This window comes from Dermacentor andersoni, chromosome 8 (assembly GCF_023375885.2).
Source record: "Dermacentor andersoni chromosome 8, qqDerAnde1_hic_scaffold, whole genome shotgun sequence".
Classification (NCBI taxonomy): Eukaryota; Metazoa; Arthropoda; class Arachnida; order Ixodida; family Ixodidae; genus Dermacentor; species Dermacentor andersoni.
The window spans coordinates 121,591,670-121,614,769 of NC_092821.1; the positions used below are offsets into that span (position 1 = coordinate 121,591,670).

Sequence of the window (23,100 nt, forward strand, 5' to 3'; positions counted from 1 at the left end):
ACCTGATTTCTTCTTTAGTGTGCACATCAGAATCATGTGTTCGTTACAGCGAAGAGTTCGTAAAAGAATAATAACGAAAAAAACTCGACTTTGCCCAGGTAACCAGCAAAGCGGTTAGGAACACAAGTTTGCCACTTGCGTTCGCCTGGCCTGCTAGCTCAGTCGGTTAGAGCGTCGTGCTAATAACGCGAAGGTCGTAGGTTCGATCCCTGCGCAGGCCACTTTTTTTTTTTTTTCAGCTTGTATGTGCACTTCCTTTACGAAGCTGATTGGTTGAGTGATTGATTGGTGGGCACTTAATGTGACGCTATATTTTCTGAACAGGTAAACCGTTGCTGTTGACATCCTCCACAAATACTGATCATGGTTATAGGCCGACGTCTTGCCAACACCACTTATCTTCTTTTATTTCACTTTTCTGTTTTAAATGAAACGAAAACCTTCCACATTTCCTACCGTCATTATTTTCGGACCCAAGTTAGAATGTGCGCGATTGAACGTTCAGCTGCTTTTGCGCCTAATATAAAATTAAGCTTTTTCTTGCGTTAAGAGCCCTTTACAAGATGACATTCTATTGCGATCTGGAAACTATACAGTGGCGACGTCGTAGTCGTGCTGTCACGGTATCGATGCGCATACGCAGCCCGCCTGGCGCATATGTGCGGTTAGAAGTTGTATGCAGTCCTTTATTTTGTTTTAATTCAAACACTTCTTTTTTTTAAACAGTTAACAAAATTTACGTCACGTCACTATACATTAATTATCCGCCCAGGCGCAGGTCACTTGCAAGAAAAGGTTAATCAGTTAACTGACTAATTAATTACACGAATAACACCTTAGTCACAAATATTGTGGCACATGTTTGCACTAGAAAGTTGAAACGAATCGTTGCAGAACTCTAGTTTATGGGGTCCTAGGGTCTCACGGAAGTACAGACCCCCGCGGGTTCGAACTTGGCGAGCCACATGGCCGCGTCAGCCTCTAGCGCGCCGCTGCGCGCGAGCTTAGGCCGGCGTGTTCTAAGGCATCCTGATCTCGCCTCGAAAAGTAATGAGCTTCCCTTCGAGTTATCATACATTGTTTCTTTCCTGATTTTGTTTCTTTCCTCTTAAGTACTTACTCATGGCAGGTTTCTTTTCCATTGCCGCCACCCATGAGATTTTTCAGCCTCCCTGACTTTACGCTGGACGTTTCTTGTTGCTGTGTTGTCCACCCTACAGGCCGCATACTTGCTGGTAAGCTTCCTAGTTTTTTTGTTTTATTTCCTCCACTGTGAGCCAATGTTTTTTCCTGTACAGATACCTCAACACACTCCCAGCCTAATTACTTTCTTCCATATTCCAGAGTAGCTCTTCATAACCAATTTTACTGTGAGCTTCCCTCACTTCAAATCTGTATAGTCCAGCTCATATTACCCTGCACAGCTTCATTTGTAGTCTTCCCGTGAGCGTCCATTGCGAGGCGACCCACTGACCTTTGGTTCCCGTCGAGTCCTGATTGTACCCCTGACTTCAAGCAAACAACCGCGTTTCCAAATGTAAGTCCTGGAACCATTACATCTTTCCACGTGCCCCCCAAAGCACCTGGTACCTATTGTATCCCGAAAGCGCTCTGTGTTTCATTGTGGCCGCATTTCTCTGTTTTTCCTCTGTTTCCAGATATCTATAGTCTTCGTTTATCCGTATGCCAAGGTATTTATATTCTTTCACCCGAGGTATTTGCTGTCGCTGGATTGACACTGTCTGTTCACTGTTTTCGTTGAATACCATAACACCTGAATTTCTAACGCTATATTTCAGAGCGACATTATCGCCTTCCTGTCCACAGATATTATAACCAGACAATGCGTATCACCTTGCTTGTTAGCTAGCAACACAATGTCGTCCGCATAAAATAAGCCTGGAAGCTGCTGCTCTACTACTGTACCCGCCTGTTTGTATAAGAGATTAAACCCGATATTACTTCCTTCTAGAGCCCTCTCCATCCTATCCGTGTACATCATAAACAGCAGCGAGGATAAAGGGCACTCCTGCCTCAGTCCCTTGATAGGATCGAACTTTCTCCTCGCTTCTCATCCCTTCCCATTAAACGCAAACGGTATTTTCTAGGTAGCTCGCTCTCAAATGCTGTAGACAATCGCCACCTAAGCCTTCCCCTTCCAGAATATCCCACAAAATGTTGCGGTCTACGTTGTCATACGCTCCTGTAATGTCTCAAAAGGCCACATATAACGGTCTGCTTTCTACTCTTGATATTTCAATACACTGAGTAAGAACAAATAAGTTATCATTCAAACGCCTATCTATTCTGAAGCCATTCTGAAGTTCTCCCAAAATGCCATTATTCTCTGCCCATGCTTGCAGCTTTAATTTGATTGCCTGCATTGCTAGCCTGTATATTACCGATGTAATGGTCAACGGTCTATACGAGTGAATTCTATCTTTCTGCCCCTTACCCTTATAAATTAATTTCATTCTACTTTGTCGCCAACTGTCTGGTAGTCGTCTATCTATTAAAGTTTTTTCCACTGCTTTCACCAGAGTTTCCTTACTTTTTGGTCCTAGTTCATTAATCTGCCTAACGCGAACCTCGTCTAGCCCTGTGGCTGTGCGCTTGGGAATTTTCTCTTCGGCTTTCTTCCAGTTGAAATTTCTCAGCACCAGCTCCTTTTTCCACCTGGTTCTCTTCCATTCTCTTTTTTTCTTCTTCAAATACAACCTCGTCATTGCTTTGGAAATATTCGGCTGTTATTTTTCGAATGTAATTTAATGCCGCTTTCCCTTCCAGTTTGTTTTCATCTTCATCTAGGATATGTTATTGTATTGTTGTTGACTTCCTTCCTAATAATTTTTTGTGGTTCCAAAATATTCTAGGTGCGGCCTTCTTTTTCTCACGTATTTCTGACAACGAACGTTCAGTTTCACCTTTTATCTTTGCTTGCACCAGTATTGAACGATATACTTTTTCTCCCGGTATATTTCCCATTTACTGGCTACTTCATCCTGCGGAAACTGCGCCTTCTTTGCCTGCCTGTGCTCTCGGGATGCTTTCTGTAATTCGGCGATCGCTTCTCGTACATGCTCTGGTCTTGCGAAAGAATTGAAGACTCGGCGATCAAGGATGCGTCCAGGTGGGAGGCTGCACTTCGCAGCCCGGACCTGGATGAACAATTCTGGGCTGTCCAGCAGGCTCACGATGTGGCCGTGAGGCTTGGCCTTCCGGTCCCAACGTGGGAGCGGCCCGCTTAGTGATTAATTATCACTACTTGCAGGACCACATAAAGTTTTCCTTCCTTCCTTCCTTCTCGTACCTCCTGTTACGTTTCGCCTACAACGCGCGGTAATGCCGGCGCGGATGCAACGGACGCCGGGGCTTCGTTCAAAGCGGCGGACATTTTGGCCCGTTCGACGCCGCCGCGACGCCTCCCCGCCAAGCGTGTCCAGGCGTGTTTCAGTGCCACGTGTCTTCGTATGTGCGTGTGTGTGTGTGTGCCCACGCTTGTCAAAGCGCGGCAGCCGGGGAGCGGAGCTCCCCAAGTGAGGAGCCAGCAGGTCTGTCCGTCGGCGGGTTGGCGATGCGTCACTACACTCGGCTCACCATGTCTCTGGGCTCGACCGTGCGCGCCGTCGTGGGCTCATGCTCCGCCGTCGCGTGGGCTCATCCCGTGACCTTCCTTCTGGCCCGCGACGCCGAGAGTATAAGAGCAGCTGCCCCCGGACGCCAGGAGAGAGACTCCGATTTGTACTGTTGAGTTACGTGCTCTCCCGTCTCTCCACTTCGGTCGACCTGACCGGCCGCTCTTTTGCTATGTTAGAATAAACAAGTTGTTCTGTTACCAGTCTTCTCATGCTTTGCCGGGACCTTCGGATGCTTCCAGTGCCCCAGGCCGCCAGGCCAACGCTACCCTTGGGGCTTGCGACCCATTCGCAATAACGGGCGCCAGCACGGAGACCCCAACACTCCCTGCTCCACCGGTTTCGTTTTTCCTTTCAAACGAACATGTTGTTTCTTTGTCCGTATTTCTGTCGTTACTACGCTTAAAAGCTCACTATATTCCCACTCTTGACCATTTGCCAAATTCTTCGTCGAATCTTGCGACTATATTTGTTATTTGTTCAGCGTTCAAATTTGGACTGGCCATTTCGCACTCCTTGCTCTTTTTCCCCATTTTCAAAATGATATGTTTATCCATGGTCACTCCCTATACTGTTATACCCTTCCTCGTCAATGACCATTTCTCTCAACTTATCATGAATTCCTTCTTACCCTTCTTCGTCAATGACCATTTCTCTCAACTTATCATGAATTCCTTCTGTCATCAGACAGTATTCAATAGTTGATTGCCGGTTTCCCACTTCCCACGTGATCTGCCCTAGTCGCGCCGTTGAAGCGCCCCTCCTGGTGCCAATGGTGAACAGATGCAAGTGCCCGCCACTGCACGCCAAACTAAACAAGAAACAGGCGGTTGCCATGGAAAGCAACTGCAGCCACACACGTACACCCGTAAGCAAAAGTACACGGACCAAGGATTGCGCGATAAAACTCATTATCTCCTCTGTCTGTGAAATGCAGCTTGAAATTACTGCAGTCCAAACTTGGCATTATCAATTTTTTAGAGCAGTCGTCAGTGTCCGTTTGCGCGCGCTAATTAGGAATAAATTCTGTTTCTACGGCGAGCCCGTGGTCCGTATACTTTTGCTCACGGGTGTACGTATCTGAACCCGGCGATTCTTCACCTCTGCTGCCCCGACCTTCATTCGTCCGACGATTGTAAAGCGTGCGGAGCCAGAGCGACGCTGCAGCACGTGCTGTGGGCATGCACCGGTGGCGAGCAGCAGGAGTCCCCGACGAACGGGGTAGGTAGATATGGCAGCCTCGAACCGAGGGGCGTGTTGGGAGGTGCTCGGCCACGACCTCGCCGATGAACTATGGGTCCGTCCGGCACGCCGAGGAAGCCGGACGTGTCCAAGGATTCGAGGCCGTCGCCTATAGGCTGGCTGCTGGTGGCCCCACCCCGCCCAAGTCGCAGGATATCTTCAATAAAGCTTGCACTCACTCACTCACTAGCTCGTTCGCTCGCTCACTCACTCACTCACTCACTCACTCACTCACTCACTCACTCACTCACTCACTCACTCACTCACTCACTCACTCACTCACTCACTCACTCACTCACTCACTCACTCACTCACTCAAGGAGGCCTGAAATAAGGCGAGACGGAAACTTACCTACCGCAATGAGCCTGGAATAAGGCAAAGGATGCTTCGCATTGAGTGGTCAAGCTCACGTAATTAGATTTAGGCACTGCTCTCTGGAGTTAAGTGTAGGTTAAGGAAACCCAGGTGGTGAAATATAATCCAGTGTCCCACTGCTTCGTGCTTCACTGGTGCTTCATAATAATGACGTAGTTTTGGCGCGTAAAACTCCACAGATAAATGAAATTAGCCAGAGATACGCACGCAATACGCAGCGTGCTCACAAGTAAGATTATCTGAAACCTTTGTGTCCACATCAGAATTATTTGTTCGTTACAGCGAAGAGTTCGTAAAATAAAAATAAGGAAGCGCGGCTTTACCCACGTAACAAGCAAAGCGGTTAGAAATGCAACCCGGTGCCCTGCGCTCGTCTGGCCTGTTAGCTCAGTCGGTTAGAGCGTCGTGCTAATAACGCGAAGGTCGTAGGTTCGATCCCTGCGCAGGCCACGCTTCTTTTTATTTTTTAATTTCCTCGAAGCTGTTTGGTTGAGTGAGTATTTTGGTCATCAGCATCCTGTTTGTTTCTTTATGTTCCCTGCAGGAGAGAGAGAGAGAGAGAGAGAGAGAATAAACATTCTTATTGGGTGAATGCAGCTTTGGAGAGGCGCCCTCATTCCAGAATGCCTGCAGGACGAAAGTCTCTTACAGCGATCTCCAATTACCCTTGTCTTGTGCTAGTTCCAAATTGTACCTGCAAATTTCCTCATTTCATCAACCCACCTTACTCTCTGCCGTCGTCGACCGCGCTTCCCTTCCCTTTATTTCGTAACTCTAATGGTCCACTGGTTATCTGCTCTACGCATTACACCGCCTGTCCAGCTACATTTTTTTTTTTAATCTTAATGTCAACTAGAATATCGGCTATCCCCGTTTGCTCTCTGATCAACACCACTCTCTTCCCGTCTCTTAACGTTACGCCTAACACATTTTCGTTCCATTCCGCGGCGCTTAACTTGCTCTCGATCTTCTTTGTTAACCTCCAAGTTTCTGCCCCGTACAGAAATTTTCTCGACCTCGTCGTAGAGCAACGTACATTTGTAATGGCACAGACCGCTTTACTCTAGAACACGTCCAAGCTATGCGGTCCCTGAGCCAACACTGTCCGTCGCTCATGATCCGGCAAGTAAACTCCAAATGAAATTGAGACGCTCCGTCAAAAACGAATCGTTGGGCGTCTTTAAAGCGCCAACCACGTGGGCGCGGTGTTACGGCGATGGCATTTTAATTACCTCGCTCTTCCTTAATTACCTTTTGGCCATTTGGTCAGTGTGTTACGCAAACCCCGTCCAGAAGACAGATCTCCACTCTCGCGTCGATAAATGTTTATTCGTCAAAAGTGTTCGCGAAGTCCAATCAACGATCGAGAGTTTTTGGAGCACGGTGACGGCAGCCGTCCTGCGCACAAACCCAAGTTCTCTGTTCTCCTCATACGTGGCCGAGTATAAACTGGGTCGAATATGTTCCCCTCTTAGTAGACAACTCTCCACGGCATGTTCATATAGCGGAGACATATAGTGGCGAAATCGAACGAGTCGTAGGTGTTACCACGGGATTCATCGACGAAGACGACGTTCGGGAACAGCGGAAACGTTAGGACACGTAATTATGTTAGGCCAGTTAGAAAGGATCACGGATGTTGCCTTCTTCGTCGCTTTCTTCATTATCCACGGGGAAGGGAACTCCCGAAGCATTGAAAAACCACAGCACGTGTCTTCCGGGGCGAGGAGTGTATACATCGGGGACTGCAGTGGCGGCCGGAACACGTGGAAGTGGAGCCAAACAACCTCGCCTTTCGGCACGACCTCGTCGACGTCCACGTATACCAGGCCGCGCAAAAGAAAGCGTCGAGGACACTGCCTCCTCTCTTCGTCGACGACGAAGCAGTCGCCAGATGGTCCAGCTGCAAACGGTACAGCTCTCGGCAAATGACTTGCAGGTTTCGGCGGCGAGAATAAAAGGCCGCGCCACGGCATCCTTTTGGCTGCCGGCCAGGATCGGGTCGAAGTATGCGGTGGGACGAAGGTGTCCCCTTGGTCGATGAGGGCAGTCGTACGGGTAGTCTCCAAGTAGGCGCTGTACAGTTCTCCGCGGAACATATTTACAGCAGTCGTCGTTAGGTAGTACGAATGCGGCCCTCTGGACAGCGACCGCACCGAGGTCATCCGGTAAGTTCACCTGCTTCGTCTTCACCGCTGTGGTCGAGCCCCAGCGACGTCCTGTTATCGGTGGGTTGACGCGAGAGTTTCTGCATTCGCCGCTCTCAGTGGTCTCGACTACGAAGGCCGGCTGTAGCGACGACCATGATGTCATTATACGGTTATGTATACGCCGTTGCTGATGCGGCGAGCCGACAGTTACGTTCTTCTTAAGAGCTGTAATTGACGGCGACGAAGCGGGCCCTGACTGTTCTGCGACCGGTGTGCAACGTAGCCAACTCTTAATGATGGTTCCTAGGCTTGCCCCCATATGTTTGGTTCGTACCCACTACAGGGAAATGACCAGGAATCGAATCAACGAGAAGAAAGAAAAACCGGGGGGGGGGGGGGGGACATTTTTAAAAATCAGAACCTTGTGGAGCCAACAGATAATAAAGCCAAGGAAAGCACAGGGTAATTTAGAGTGTGATCAAGGAAACCGTACGGGTCCCGAAACGTCTCTGTGTTATTTTCACCTTGACTTGGTCAGTGACCTCAATTTATTCATCATCGGTAATTTAGTTGTAGCCTTAATTTAACTGGTAGAATTGATAAGCTTAAGGGAAATATAGCGGACGAAAAAAAAACAGCCACCGGCGGTAAATTGTTTTTCTTTCGTCCGATTTCATTTACCTTCAGCTTATCATTTCTGTATTTGAATTAAAAAACTACGAACTACCTCTGCGCTTGGCTTTAAAATCTGTTAAATTAAATTATGGTGTTTTGGGTGCCAAAACCACGATCCGGTTATGAGGCACGCCGTAGTGTGGGACTACGGAAATTTGGACCACCAGGGGTTCGTTAACGCGCGCCTAAGTCTAATACACGGGTGTTTTCGCATTTCGAGCCAATCTAAATGCGGCCTCCGCGTACGCTTGACTTGGCTTCGTTATCTGTTGCCTTCATGTGGTCAAGAATCGAATAAGTTAGAAATAAAACAATCGTTCTTCATCTTTCTCTTTGGGCGCCTCGAGGCACGGTTTGATGACCCCGTTGGCGGGTAATAACAAAAAAGCACAGTGAAAAATTACCAGCCTTTCCCCTAGCGGAAAATGGGGGTAAGCGAAGCTTGTCCTGCGTGCACCTGACCTTCGTCGCTGTTAAGTGACCCACAGGTAAAGGTGCCGGATTGCCTCGGCCTCCCGCTCCCTAATCTAGGGATCTTCTCGTTGCTGTAGGAGCGTCTGGGCTCGGTCGGCTCTAACGGCTGGATCGGTGCGCCGACGGCGAGCCTTTTCACGGGCAAGCTCTCGCCGCCGCTCGTCGAAGGCTGCCAGTTCCTCGGGAGAACGCACAATGCGTGGCCGTCCTATTCGTTTTCTCAGAATTAACTGAACGGAAACGAAGCCGGCGCAGCGTGCGCGAATCCCTTTCCGGTCCTTTCCCTCCCCGGTGGAAGCGAAACGGCCCTGATCGGTCGCGCGCATGGCGTGAGCGCGCGCCTATGCAGCTGAAATCCTTGCTAATGACTCACGCTCCGGTTCCGGCGCAGCTGTCAACTCATCAAACCGCCCTTTCACATAGCTGCTCTGCTCTGGGAGCAACTGTGTTTTTGTGTGTGACCACAACGCCACCGAAACTCGTGAGCCAATACAAGCTTCGCTTGAAAAACAACGAGTACGGGGGGGGAGGGTGCAGGGATAAAGTTCTCCAATCGTCTAACTAACGTACGCGTATTGCACGCCCGCTAGTGGCTGCATGAGCTGTGTTGATTTCGCTTATTTAACAAGCGCGCCTTCCAGTGACGCCAGCATCGCACTCTCGTGGCTTGGCTGTAAAACGACATAGAAACTATGTAGAGGCACGCTGCGCTCAGCCAGCTTCGTAGCGGAACGTGTCCGAAGCGTTCTACTGCCTACGCTATAAAATAATTTACACCCTTAACAATAAAAAGGGTGTAAATATGTCTATAACTCCTACCCTTACACCTTTTTTGGATTAAGAGCTTGAGTTATAGACACAGTTACACATTTTTCAGCTATGACGGTGTAAATTATTTTGGGTGCAAGGGTGTGAGTTATAGACAGATTTACGCCCTCCTTTCACTTTTAAGGGCGTAAACTGTATTGCAGTGCATGGCACGCACGCAGCAGCTCAGCAAGAACGTGCGCGCGCTCTGCTCATACGAGCAGAAGACGTGCCTCGGTGGTGGTGGTGATAAATTTTATTGAAAGGGGGAAGGGTAAAGAGGGACGTGGCTGAGGGTTAGGGCTCAAGTAAGGCCCTGGGCCTGCTTGGCCTTTTCCGCCCAGTCCACCAGTTCAAGTTGTCGGTCGACGTCCCCGGAACTGAGCCAGGCTGTCCAGTCAGTCTCGCTGCTGACGGGGGGATGAGAGAACGGGAGCGAGGTGCATTCCCACATTATGTGTGTTAGTGTTCCTGTTTCTGAACATAGCCTACATTTGTCGCTTTCCCTGCCCCCTGTGATTTTGTTAATGTATTTTGGGTGTGGGTATGTATTTGTCTGAAGTCGCCGAAACGCGACCGCTTGCGTTTTGTCGAGTTGCTTGGCCGGTGGTGGAAGCGCGCGACGCCTCAAGCGATACCGATGAGCTATTTCATAATAGGTCTCGCAGGGTTCCTCGTGTCTCTCCTCCTCATTCACGCCGTCCGCATCCGCGGACGAGGCTCGGCGCGCGAGATCTCGAGCCAAACTGTGAGCCGACGCGTTGCCGGGCACAGCCGCGTGAGCGGGGGTCCACACGAGGGTTTTCAAGCCGCTTAGGGGGCGTCGTGTGAGGACATGGTACGCCTGTTTGCAAATTCTACCACGGACGAAATTGCCGATGGCCTGCTTGCTGTCGCTGATGACGGTATTCGCTTCCGCATGCATGGCCTCGGCTCCGGCAGAGCCGATTGAGGCTTGATGGTGCGCGACCCAAACACGTGTACTGTGCGTGTCTGGACTCCTGAGGCGCCGCAGCCGCGCATGCGCGTCGGTCACGTGAGACCACGACAGCAACGGCGCCAGCGGCGACGGCACGAATGCGCCTACGGCGCCCCGTTAATTGCTATAGCGCAAGAAAGAAAAAAAAAGAAAGAACGCGCGAACATCAGCCGAGAAGCTGAACGCTGGAGATTTTTCTTTTTCTCGAATGAGCGCCGATGTTGAGTCAGTAGAGACATTTAGCTTGTACGCTATTCCGGTAAACGGGAGCGGTTTGGGCGGATTACCGGATGGTCGGGGCGTAAACGTGAGCGGTGAAGCCGCCTGGTGTTGTAGAGCTCAACCAGACAAACGCATAGCTAAAACTGCAGTAACTCACCATATCCTGCTTCGCCACTCGTGTAAATTTTTGGCAGCGGCGTAATTGTGAAAACGATTACGCCACTGTCGAAAATTTACGCCAGCAGCTAAGCAGAATATAGTAATTAGCTCTGTGTTTGTGTGGTTGAGCTTTGCGCCACCAGCTGGCGCCACCAATCTGGCCGCTCACGTTGACGCCCCCGCTAAACCGGAAAACCGCCCGCGCTTGCCCGAATACCGGACACGCTAAAAGCCTCTAGTGTGACGTCTTTCGTGCGTGCGTCTAATTGTCGTACAAAAATCCCTCACGTGACCTGATCCTAGGTGCCTAGGGATAGCATCGTTTAGGGATTTTTGAGAAGGCGCGATGCTGGCGCCGAGCGACGCCGTGGCGTGTTCGTCCTCGGCGTGATCGTTCTCTGGACCGCGCGTTGTTCAACATTGCTCATGTAATCGTGCGTGTGTTGCTTGTGTGTTGGTTGTAGGTTCTGTGTTACTTGGCGGAAAGCCGTGAGTAGTGGCGGTGCGGCAATGCGGCTTTGGCCTCGATGAGCTCTGGCACTACATAATCTGCGTTGTGTGACCCGTGCTTTCTTGAGAACCCGGCGGTGGTGACAATTGAAATATCGAAGTGGCCTAGCGCCTCGGCAGCGAAGTTCTGCGAACCGCGATGTGGCGTCGCCGTGTCCGACTTTGCTTAACGGACATCGAGGGATGTGCTGCTCGCTGCAAGTCATGTAAATGCAACTGCGTCGACCGCCCACTGTTCAGCGCTGAATGTGTGTTTGGTGTGCTGTGCTTGAAACGAGTGGCGCAGCCGTGCAGCGGGGGTGGCGGAGGAGCAGAGTGGCTTAGGGTTTGCGCGTTCACAGACATGTGCTCCCGTCTTGGTCTCATTAGCGGCTGACGCGGGATTGTGGCGTGCTAGCTCCTTGCCTAGTATGAAGTTTACGACGCTAACACACAGCATGCTCACGTTTTTCCGCGCAATATGTCTTTTGCATGACGGCCGAGTTGAAAACGAGACATATAGTGGTCTTTGCGCTTGTGTGTTGTAAATTACTTTCTATTGTGGAAGTTCTGAGAGTCTTATTACGCAAGGAGTGCGAACGTAAACATAAACACATATGTGTGTCTGAAATTTTGAATTACCCATAATACCCTTTACGACTGATAAGTGGGCTACACGGCCTGTGTGAATCAGCTACCGTATGTTGCGACGCTCTTTCGTGTGGTAGACTGATGCATGGTGCGCGTTTATTTCTGTACTGTTGTAAAAACCATTTGTTTATTCACTCAATACAAATGTACGGCTTCTTCGCCGCAGTACAGCTTAGTTACGCGGTGAAGCATACTAGAAGTGGGAGGGGGCCGTTATCAGCCAGCATAGTATGTCCACTTAGGTGACCTGAGAGGCGGCGGGTGCGCGAGTGTATAATTTAAGAACTCTTATTATGTCCAGTGACAGTGGAGATCATTAACTGTAGCACCAAAGTAGTGGACCACTACCAGAACAAAGGCATGTGGTATGCCCATCTCAATTCTTGTGCTTATGCCAGTCTTATTTTTTACAGCAATAGCTGCTATGGGCTAACTCCCCTGGTTGTTCTGATGTCTACTGGTGTTGTCACTGGAATTCCCGAATTTCTTGCTAGAGTATTGCAAATAATGTTCTCATTGTGCTGCGAGGATTTAAACATACGATCAAAAGAGTGGCAGTCCACAATTCTACATTTCAGCCACTCTGCTGAAGGTACAGTCGTGGTGAATACTGATCCTGGAGAGCGTGATCTAGCCAACAGGTGCCTAGATTGGCTAACACCTGCTCAATGTCTGCATACTGTATATAGAGCTGGCATCCACACCTTCAAGTTCTTGCACATCACCTTCCCACTTGTGAAGGCAGTCCTATGTTAAGTTTTCTTCTTGCATGTGATGACAATGATTGGGTGCATCTGCTTCATTAATCTTCTTCTAGTGCTTGGCTTCTCAGATTTACTGGATGGAGCTGTTGGTGTCTTGTTTTCCTCAAGCAAAGCGCGAGACATAGCAATGCGTAGCCCAAATATAGATTTGAGAAAACCAAAACGAATTCAGCAGTAAGAAGCTAAAGGGTTGTTTTGGTGTAGATCAGTGGCTAAGTCCGGATATGAAAGAGGAGGAAGAAAAGCCGAGTCTTTCCACTTCAACACTGAGGCACAACTCCCACAAATAAATAGGACTCTTACTTATTTTACTTTTTTAAGGAGATTACCGACTTGCATTGGCAAGTGTTCACAACACTTCAGCAAACACTGCATGAACTAAGCTTCCTGTGCATATTTCACCAGCTACTGCATCATTGTTTCACATTATGAGTGAAACTGCAATTTTCTTTATGCCACAACTTGCCCAATTTTGTGTTTTGCAGTGGGATGTTAGCAGTGCTAATAAGGCACCTAAATACTCCGATGAATAGTCATACAGAGAAAAAAGAAGTAAGAAAGCAGTGGCTTTTTGTGCGTAGACTATGCATACACCTGGTGCTCTTATGGTCATTTTTTCCCTATCCGCTCAGCCATTCTAAACAAGAAAAGTTTATACACAATTAGTTTATATACAGACCACAACTAAACCACAGGTATCGTTGGTAAGCAAAGTATATTTATTCGGTGACATTTTCTGCAGCCCTGCTATTGAGCTTTCCTTCCTTCCTTTTCAGCTGTGCAGGTTCACTAAGAAGTGATGATACAGTTTGACAATTTTAATCATTGAAAGACTTAGCGAAACCTTTTTCGGGTTGTTTTTTCTTGGTTTCAGACTCTGCACATTGCATTTTAAGGCATGTTTTCTGTGTTTGTTGCTTTTTCTTTATGGGTAGGGCATGTCAACATTTTTTACACCATTTCAAGTATGTGGTGCCATAGACTGTTCTTAGATGAAGTCTTGCCCTTTCATTCTGTACAATATGATATCGGTTTTTTGTGTCCAAGGCCGTTTTACAGCGTGATTGTAGCATTTTGCTAAGTTTTGCCTCTGTCACCCAAGCTTGAAAGATTGCTACCCACTGGTGGTGGCATGACACATGCCACGTTTCTTTTTCAATAAAAGGAAGTCTGTCACTTATCCTGTGCACTGGTTGCCTTTTGTCTCTTTGAATTGCAATTTGTTGCCTATATTTGCTCTTTTGTTGCATTTCAGATTAGGAATGGCTATCATAATTGACATTTAACCATATTGCACACAATGTGGATGATATATAATTGCAATATATGGCCACCATAAATATAATAGAAGTTAATAATTCAAGAATAGTGCCTTTGCATGGTGGTCCAGCCATGAATTGTGGCTATAAGGTACCAGCGCTGCAGATAGCACTGCTTGTGCAGAATATAGTGCAGCTCTACTACTTTCAACCATCATTGTTTTTATCTGCATTTCTATAGCTCCAGTTTCTGTGAACAATACACATCCGGTGGAAGGGTGGCTTGCACCTGCAGTTGGGTCCAATGAATAGCCAAATTTCTGCCCGTTTTCATGTTACTAGCATATTAGTAAAGGCAGTCGTTTTTATAGTAGCCTGTTTGCCCAGTGTAGAAGCCGCTGCAGGGTGTCGGGATCTCATACACATCTTCAGCTTTGCAGGGGACACAGCATCTGGCACATAGTTTGTCACAGGCCATGTATTCGGGGCAAGTTGAGTTCACTCACTAGCAAAGGGAGAACCAAGCTTGTCGGATATGAAGTAAACCGCTTGTATATTCGGTGGCCTTCATTTCGTGTGACATATGTGGTTATAGCGACCCTTGTTTTAAGCACTTCTTGTCTAGCAGCGGTCGTTTGCTTTTTGAAACACTCAGGATAGCTTTCAGCAAGCTGGACAGGAATAACGCTGAAAAACCAGCAGATGTTAATTGTCGCACTTATCATGCGAAGCTTCATACAGTATGATGAGGGCGTAAATAAATGAGGGTGTTCCACAAGGCCTTGTAGCACATGTTGCGAGTTTGGAGCAACATGATGTATAGCACTTTTTTGATCGCATGCTATAGGTTTAGCAAGTGTGGCCATGGTTGAAGTGCAGTGCAAGGTCAAGAAAACAGATATCTATGAGCAGCACCCTGGTAAGGAGACTCTGGGAAAACTAGTGGGAAGCCTGTTGAACATCTGGTTGACCCACTTGCTGGCTCCACCAGGCAAAGTATAATAAAGAGAAGGAAGTCATCAACACATCAGAAGGTTTTTACATATAAACACTGTGCTAAGGTCATAACATGCCAACAAGTCTTAGTGCGCAGGCTATGCACGACCAACTACATATGCCTTCTGTTCGGACATTGCTCATTGTAACTAACAAGGATGGAGTGGACAAAAAAAGAACAGCAGCTCCATTAATTTAGTTTCACTGGTATCGACTGTGTTTTGTAAGCGTACATTGCCATACTCCCCAATGCCTTCTTGGGTGACATCAGCAAAGACCAGCTTGAGGCAAGGGGTAATAGACGTCTTTACAAGCTAAAAATGCATGAATGCATGGAGAGCACATTGTGTCCAAAAAGTAGGCACTTCACAGGGGCACTGGAGAAGGAACAGGTTATTAACAGTGGGCAAAGACAAGCTACTAAACACCCAACACTGTTGCCATGTAATGACCTCTGAAACAATCCCTCTTAAAGAGGAAATCATCTTTGTGTATCCATAAAGAGGGCAGATGGGCAAAGCCCCTTCAGTAATGCTGCCAGCTTCAAAAGCCTATTTTGCACATCCTGAATGCTTCCTTCTTAAGACTTTGCTGGGTGCAAGCATTCTACTGTCCAAAAGCTGTCATTGAGAGCACTGTTGGTTTGGTGGCAATAAAGTTCAGGAGCAATTGCAACAAACCTCCCTTCCTAGTTGGCCTGGATGCTCACGGTGCTTATGAAGCAGCACCATGAGGCAAGCAAGGTGAATGGATGCCTCCAAGCCCTTGTTCGTTTGACACTGTTCTGTTAGTAACAACCATGAGACTTGAAACCAACAAGCTCAAGCTCAGCACTCGCATGGTTACTGCGGAGGATTCATAAAAAGCACAAAAACAGAAAACTCAAGGGAAAGGATAAAGCACCATTTAACACTTAGTATTGCTACAGCCCACCCCCTTCTTTTATTTTGTCTGGTCGTGCTACATCTTTTTACTATATATAGGCATGAACTTAGGTGATGTTCCCAATCAGTGTCCAATATTTATATACACTATGTGCTGGTTCAATGATGTTCAAAACACTGCAATGGAAGCTTCAAGTAGAAAAGGTGCCTGGAAGAAAGAAAAAAAGCTGTGCTGCAACCATCTTGGCAACATCTTGTCCCCTTAATAAAAGTTGTGCTTTCATATCAACTTGAGCCCTCCAGTTTAGAGTAAAGTACCAGTGCGCATATGAACAATGAATCAATTCTCAAAGAGCATGTGCAGTCCAGCCAAAAGCAGGGGCAAGAATCCGCATTGTGCTCCTGCATTGAAGGTGAATAACACGTACCATAATGGCGAATGTGCTTTAGTAAGCTTCATTGCAATATTAATTTGTAATGTACAAAGAATTGTCAATGAAGCTTACCACGAGCACAGATGCACTTGCAAATTATGTCACAATTGAAAGTAATGAGCACAGTGTAAACCTATGTGCCCTTTCCATTCTTAGTATGCTTTACTGCACGATGCTTATTTACACCCCTGTATTGCGGTGTAGCAAGCTACAAAAGAAACGTTGCATAATTAGGCTTTTTACGATTATCTTTCTCGCAATACACTATTATTTCGCGGTGAAGCCTAAGCAATGTACTGCAGTGAAGCATACTAAAAGTGAAAAGGGGCCACTGTCACTGGACATAATAAGACTTCTTCAATTATACACTTGCGCAGCCACCGCCTCTCAGGTCACCTAAGTGGACATACTATGCTGGCTGATAGCGGCCCCCTCCCACTTTTAGTATGCTTCACCGCGTAACTAAAATGTACTGCGGCGAAGAAGCCGTACATTTGTATTGAGTGAATAAACAAGTGGTTTTTACAACAGCAAGAAGTAAACGCGCACCATGCATCAGTCTACCACACGGAAGAGCGTCGCAATATACGGTAGCTAATTCACACAGGCCGTGTAGCCCACTTATCAGTTGTAAAGGGTATTATGGGTAATTCAAAATTGCAGACACACATATGTGTTTATGTTTACGTTCGCACTCCTTGCGTAATAAGACTCCCAGAACTTCCACAATAGAAAGTAATTTACAACACACAAACGCAAAGACCACTATATGTCTCGTTTTCAACTCGGCCGTCATGCAAATGACATATAGCGCGGAAAAACGTGAACATGCTGTGTGTTAGCGTCGTAAACTTCATACTAGGCAAGGAGCTAGCACACCACAATCCCGCGACAGCCGTTAATGAGACCAAGACGGGAGCACATGTATGTGAACGCGCAAACCCTAAGCCACTCTGCTCCTCCGCCACCCCCGCTGCACGGCTGCATCAATCGTTTCAAGCACAGCACACCAAACACACATTCAGCGCTGAACAATGGGCGGTCGACGCAGTTGCATTTACATGACTTGCAGCGAGCAGCACATCCCTCGATGTCCGTTAAGCAAAGTCGGACACGGCGACGCCACATCGCGGTTCGCAGAACTTCGCTGCCGAGGCGCTAGACCACTTCGATATTTCAATTGTCACCACCGCCGGGTTCTCAAGAAAGCACGTGTCACACAACGCAGATTCTGTAGTGCCAGACCTCATCGAGGCCAAAGCCGCATTGCCGCACCGCCACTACTCACGGCTTTCCGCCAAGTAACACAGAACCTACAACCAACACACAAGCAACGCACGCACGATTACATGAGCAATGTTGAACAACGCGCGGCCCAGAGAACGATCACGCCGAGGACGAACACGCCACGGCGTCGCTCGGCGCCAGCATCGCGCCTTCTCGAAAATCCCTAAATGATGCTGTCCCTAGGCACCTAGGATCAGGTCACGTGAGGGATTTTTGTACGACAAATAGACGCACGCGTCTTTCGTTTGCCGCTAAGGAACTGACTACAGTGATGGGGGGTGGGGTGCTTAATTCACTATAGCCACAACACTGTACTTACGGGGTAACGGCAGCCGATGCACGAACTGTGTAATGGCGGACCTTTGCGTCCGTGTTTCATGGCGCCGTCAAAACTTCGGTCGCTCGCGAAGGAATCGCTCTTCACGGGGCCGAATAAGTGCACCCTTGTAACGTTCCGTGTCATAAGCTTGCAAGCTCCCTTACACATACTGCAGAACTCATCGCTTCTGTGTATAGTCCAGGTTATGCTGTTTTACAAGCTCTCCTGTAAATAATCTCTTTGCTGTCATTCTCAAAGTACGAATGCTAAACGAGACGATTAAAATTTCGATTAATTGTAAATGCACTTTCTCGGCTTCTGTCTGTATATTCGCTCCTCCGTGAGGGTTTCAACTTTGACCCCCTACTTTTCGCTGTTTATGTAGAACTTTGTACCTCAGTGTCATTTCGCAGAATACGGTGGCCGCGGCTTTGAATACGGCACTTCATCAGTCAAAGTAGTCGCTTACGCCGACCATGTCGCGTTTATAGGCGAACATGAGAAACGTGTCGAACAAGTAACATGTACCTAACGCAACCGTTTTGTTCAGCCACAGGTGCGTTTGTGAATTACGGTAAGTTGCGAGGATTCTGGTTTGGTCAGTGGGCAGCTGTGACTGCGCCGCTGTTTGCCGGTATATTCGCTGGGATACCGGTGCCTGTGCGTTACCTGCGTACCCCTTGATCAATTTCGCAACAAATACCTTACACTGGTCAGTGTGGGGTACAAAACTTTGGCAGGAAGTTGAGGCCTGGCGTGGAAGAGCTGTGGAAATACCCCGCCCCCCTTCTTTTTTTGCGGGAGCAACAGTTTGCAATGCGTTTTTCACCTGCCCAATTGGTTTATGCACTTCAAGTTCTCCACTGCGCGCGAAAGAATATTTAGATACTCCACGGGATCTTCGCCAGCTTTTGTCCGGCACTGTGGGTGCGACGCGATAATGCGACGCGATAACTTGTTTCTCCCGCTTGCAAGGGGTGGTGCTGGCCTTGCACATTTGTCTGTATGGCAATTAGTCTCGCGATTTCTTTGCTTCCGCGATGTTACACATCCGTTTCCATATACGCACGCTATACTGCAGCGCCGTATCTCACTTCATTTGCCTTCCGTTTGAATCCTCCTTCGTTGAAGATTCTTCTCTGCACGGGTTACAAAAGGTAACACTTGATGCTGTTTTATTTCTCCATACTAGACTTTCAACAGCCTACTTATTTCGCTCAAGTCGCAAGACGCTGGTTAGGGATGTTATTGACGCGTGTATTCACCGTGCCAGTATATACCGTTCTACGTTCGACAATCATCAATTGTCTGATGCGTTAAATCGCGCACGATATATAAATACGCGTTTCTTCGGTCGCTGGGGCGTGGATTTGGTCGCCACCAATTAGGACCATTTTGGCGCGCGTAAATCGTTCCCGAATCCTCCCACAGGTTGAATCTGTGGCACAACGGAATCCTTCTTTAGGGATGAGCGAATCTAGGCCAGAAGCCGACGTTGTCGAAACCAATGACATCACCGGCAGCTATATATAGCGGGATCCGTCTTCCATTCGTGTGCCTTCTCTTGGCTCACATTCGATACCCAACGACGGCTTCGTCGGGGGTCGCTTCGGCGACCCAAGCGGCCCCAGGGACATATACCTACATGCCCAGTAGCACATATCGGCGCACATTTTTGGACTGCACAATCTTCGGGGTTGGCCCCCGGAAATGGCTAGAAACGTACCCGATATGGAAAAAGAGGTGGGACGAACTGCTGAGAAAGACATTGTTTTTCTCATGCTCTTAGCGTGCTCGCGCTCACGCATTTACCTCATGCTTTTTACCGTGGGGACAGGCGTTAATCGGCAAGCCAGGAAGGACGAACGAACGAAAGACAAATGGTGGCGTATACGTCGCCTTGACCCCCACCAGATCGCGGTGACGTCACGGATTTTCGACGGCGTGACGTCGTGGGTTCTGACGGCGTCTTCTCAGGCCTATAGTTAATTCCACTTCGACCGCACAAGTATATATTGCGGAGGGAAGGCAGAGTTCTTCCTCCCGCTGCCGCCACGAGCACTGCGAGCGATATGGCGTGACTATACGCGTAGTGCGCGCCGATGGACGCGCCACTGGTGGTGGCCTTGCGCAGAACACACGGGAGAGGAGCCAGCTGCGCGCCGTAGTTTGTCGTGTCGCGCTTCTCTGTCTTATTAACGTTTTCAGAGCAAGATAGGCAACACCCTTCGCATGTGTGGGGTGGCCGAAGCTTCAAGGAATGTCGAAGAAGAATTGTTGCAGAGTGGGGGGCTCAAATACCGGCGAAAACGTACCGGCGATACCGTTCTAATCATTCCCCGCAAAGCCTCATCAGCGGGAGCAACGGTAGCAATGGATCGTCGCTTCGGCGGGAAATTTCTTGTTCTCATCCTTTCCTTTGTCGCGTCGCTGTTTTTTTCCACTCGATCATAGTTAGACGCGCACGCGACGAAGTTCGTCTGCAGTGCAGCATGAGGTTTAAAGGCATTTCGCTAAAGTTCGGAATGTCGTTCGCTGCTTACATTGTTTTCCGCTTCTTTACCGCGTTGCGCTAGCTAGGCAGCACGACTGCACGAGCGCATTGTGTTGTATGTTAAAGCTACTGAAGTTTGCAAAAACGGAAATTGCTGGTTTTATGTGGCCCGGTTTCGCGCACTTCATGTTTTATATCAATTTTATGCGTGGCTTCGCACATGTTTAACTGTCGCTAGTTGCTTCATGCATAACTCTTGTTGATCCTTTTGAGCAGCGAGGATTTCACCCTGTCTCATTTGTAAAGGGTATAAATCACGCTGTCTCTTAGCGCAATGGTACCAAGCAAGTGCTTCTTTAACAGTTTTATTCTTTTCGCCCGAGGGCATCTTAGATATTGTGGTTTTGGGGGAAATGTGTTTATAAAATAGGTAGTTCTGGGCGAGAATTTGCTAATAGTTGCTTCATAATGCCGTAGGGTATTTCTGTTTCATTTTTCGCTGAAAAGTACTCGTCACGTTTGTGAAGTCATCACACCTCGATGCTGTCTGAGTAGAATTAACAAGCCGCGTGATTTGTTTGTTTCACAACGTAGTCCCATCTTGCACGTGAATTTTGTACTCAACTGAATTCTTTCTTATTACGCTTACGCCGCAGAGGACTAAACCCGGCCTTGCCGCCAGCGCTCATCTACTTTGACTGGCTATAGTAGCAACATAGTAGCAAGAGCTTGGTGGCGCAACCCACCGCCCCGTTCCAAAGGGGACGCTCATAACATCCATCCATCCATCCATCCTTCGTTTCCTGAATGCGCTTTTCACTCTGCGCAGGTTACGTGGATCGGAAGTCCGCGATTTCGCGAAACCGTCTTCATAGTTTACACGATGACGACATCGAAAAGCATGGCGCGCGGGCAAGTCTATCAGGCCACGGCGCGAAGGCAAAAGGTTTCGCGTTTCGGTCAGGGATATACTTGACAAGCCCGCGATTCGACAAAACACGTGGGTCGATCACGCGCGTACATTCGCCGCCCACTGTGCTCTTTTGCGAGAAAGGCCACGTGTATGCAAGTACGCGTGGAAGCAAACAAATTACTGCGGCCACATTCATATAGCCATGCAGAATGCCTGCCGTCTGCATGTCGCATGCGCGCATGTAGTACAGCGATTTCGCACACGCGAATCGTTTCGCACTTCTAAGGAAGTTTCGACGCGCCACTCAATGAAATGGCACGACTCGGCGAAAACACGGAGTCAAACGTCGACGACGGGACGCTTAATTCCTTTTATTTTCATTTTCTTCCTCTCGTTTTTGTGTAAAGCACGAACGTCTAAGGAAGTCGCATGAAAAAAGGTGACACGACGAGGATGAATGACAACTTCCAACTGCTGCGTATTTTATCTTGAAGGGACACTTAGAAGAATAGCATCCAGAAAAAGAAAATCTATTAAGCCGACTCGACTCCAGTTAGTATCAATGCGAAGCATACGTGGTTTGGTAGAAAATGGTCATGAATCATATTAATCAAATTATATAGTGTTCTGCAACGAACGGTTACAGCTCTTGCGATGTGAGTATCCTATGCGTCTGTATATATATATATATATATATATATATATATATATATATATATATATATATATATACTTACAGCCGATTTTTGTTAGCCACAATCATAAGATGCCAACAGACGAAGATGTACGTGTGTTGGCGTCTTACGGTTGTGACTATACGGTGTGTCCCAACTATCGTGAACCAATATTTTGAAATATGCAAATGTCACGTAGGTGGACAGAACCAAGGTAATGTTGTTTGCCGTCGCTTGGAGAATCTCAGATTGTTGTTTGCCGTCCGCCTAATTACATAATTATACTTAATTAATTAACTTCTCAAATATTATAGTCAGATTAGCAGCGCGAATGAGAAAATTGTGGAGGAACATCATAAACTCCCGATACAGCTTTCTGTTGCTGAATACGCGCCACATAAAAGTGTTTTTGCTCGCTGTGGTTGTTTAGGGGCTATAGTGCTGGGCTTCTAAACACGAGGTCGCGCGAGATCGAATCCTCGCCACGGCGGCCGCGTTTCGATGGGGGCGAAATGCGAAAACACCTGCGCACTTAGATTTTAGGAGCACGTTCAAAAGCCCCAGGTAGTCCAAATTTCCGGAGTTCCCCATTACGGCGTGCCTCGTAATCAGATCATGGTTTTGGTAGGTAAAACCCCATAATTTATTTATTTTTAAGGTGTTTTTCCGAGCGTGAAGGAACTTCGCCAATAGATGGAAAATTGCCGGGCGACCGGCCGCTCGAGGCACTTTGCGTCAAGCGCCATCTTGAAAAACTTAGTCGAGCCGACTTACACCTACAAACGCGTCCGCATCGACTTTAAAGTACTACGAGTAATAGTGACGTCCGTTTCCGCGAGTAGATTCAAAAGTGTCTCGTGGGTGGGCACTCTCAACACGCAGCGATTGAAGCGTGTCGACCTGTGCGTGAACGCACGCGGGCGGAATGTCGCGGTGACGTAGACGCGAGCACAAGCGCTGGTGGCGCCGCCTCCGGTCGCCGAGCTCAGCAGGAGCGCGACACAACTGCTACCGCAATGACGAGTTGCGCTCCGCTTATAGTCGCCGTCGAAAAGGTTATGGCGACCACACGTGGTGTTATAACGCACGTGCTACCTCTTACCTCCTTGCTTCGGCGACGCGTAATGTTTTGACGCACGTGCGCTAGCTCTTACCTCCTTGCTTCAGCGAGAAACATTCGTGTAGGGCGACAACAACGAGTAAAAATGTTTCCAGCC

The 23,100-nt window shown here is 48.1% G+C and overlaps 2 non-coding genes across 2 annotated transcripts; both read left to right on the forward strand.

Annotated features, from left to right (window-relative positions):
* Positions 1 to 147: 147 nt before the first annotated feature.
* On the forward strand, positions 148 to 221 carry TRNAI-AAU (transfer RNA isoleucine (anticodon AAU)). The gene has a single exon. It is a non-coding gene; the product is annotated as a tRNA-Ile (tRNA).
* A 5,408-nt stretch (positions 222 to 5,629) lies between these two features.
* TRNAI-AAU (transfer RNA isoleucine (anticodon AAU)) lies at positions 5,630 to 5,703 on the forward strand. The gene has a single exon. It is a non-coding gene; the product is annotated as a tRNA-Ile (tRNA).
* Positions 5,704 to 23,100: the final 17,397 nt, after the last annotated feature.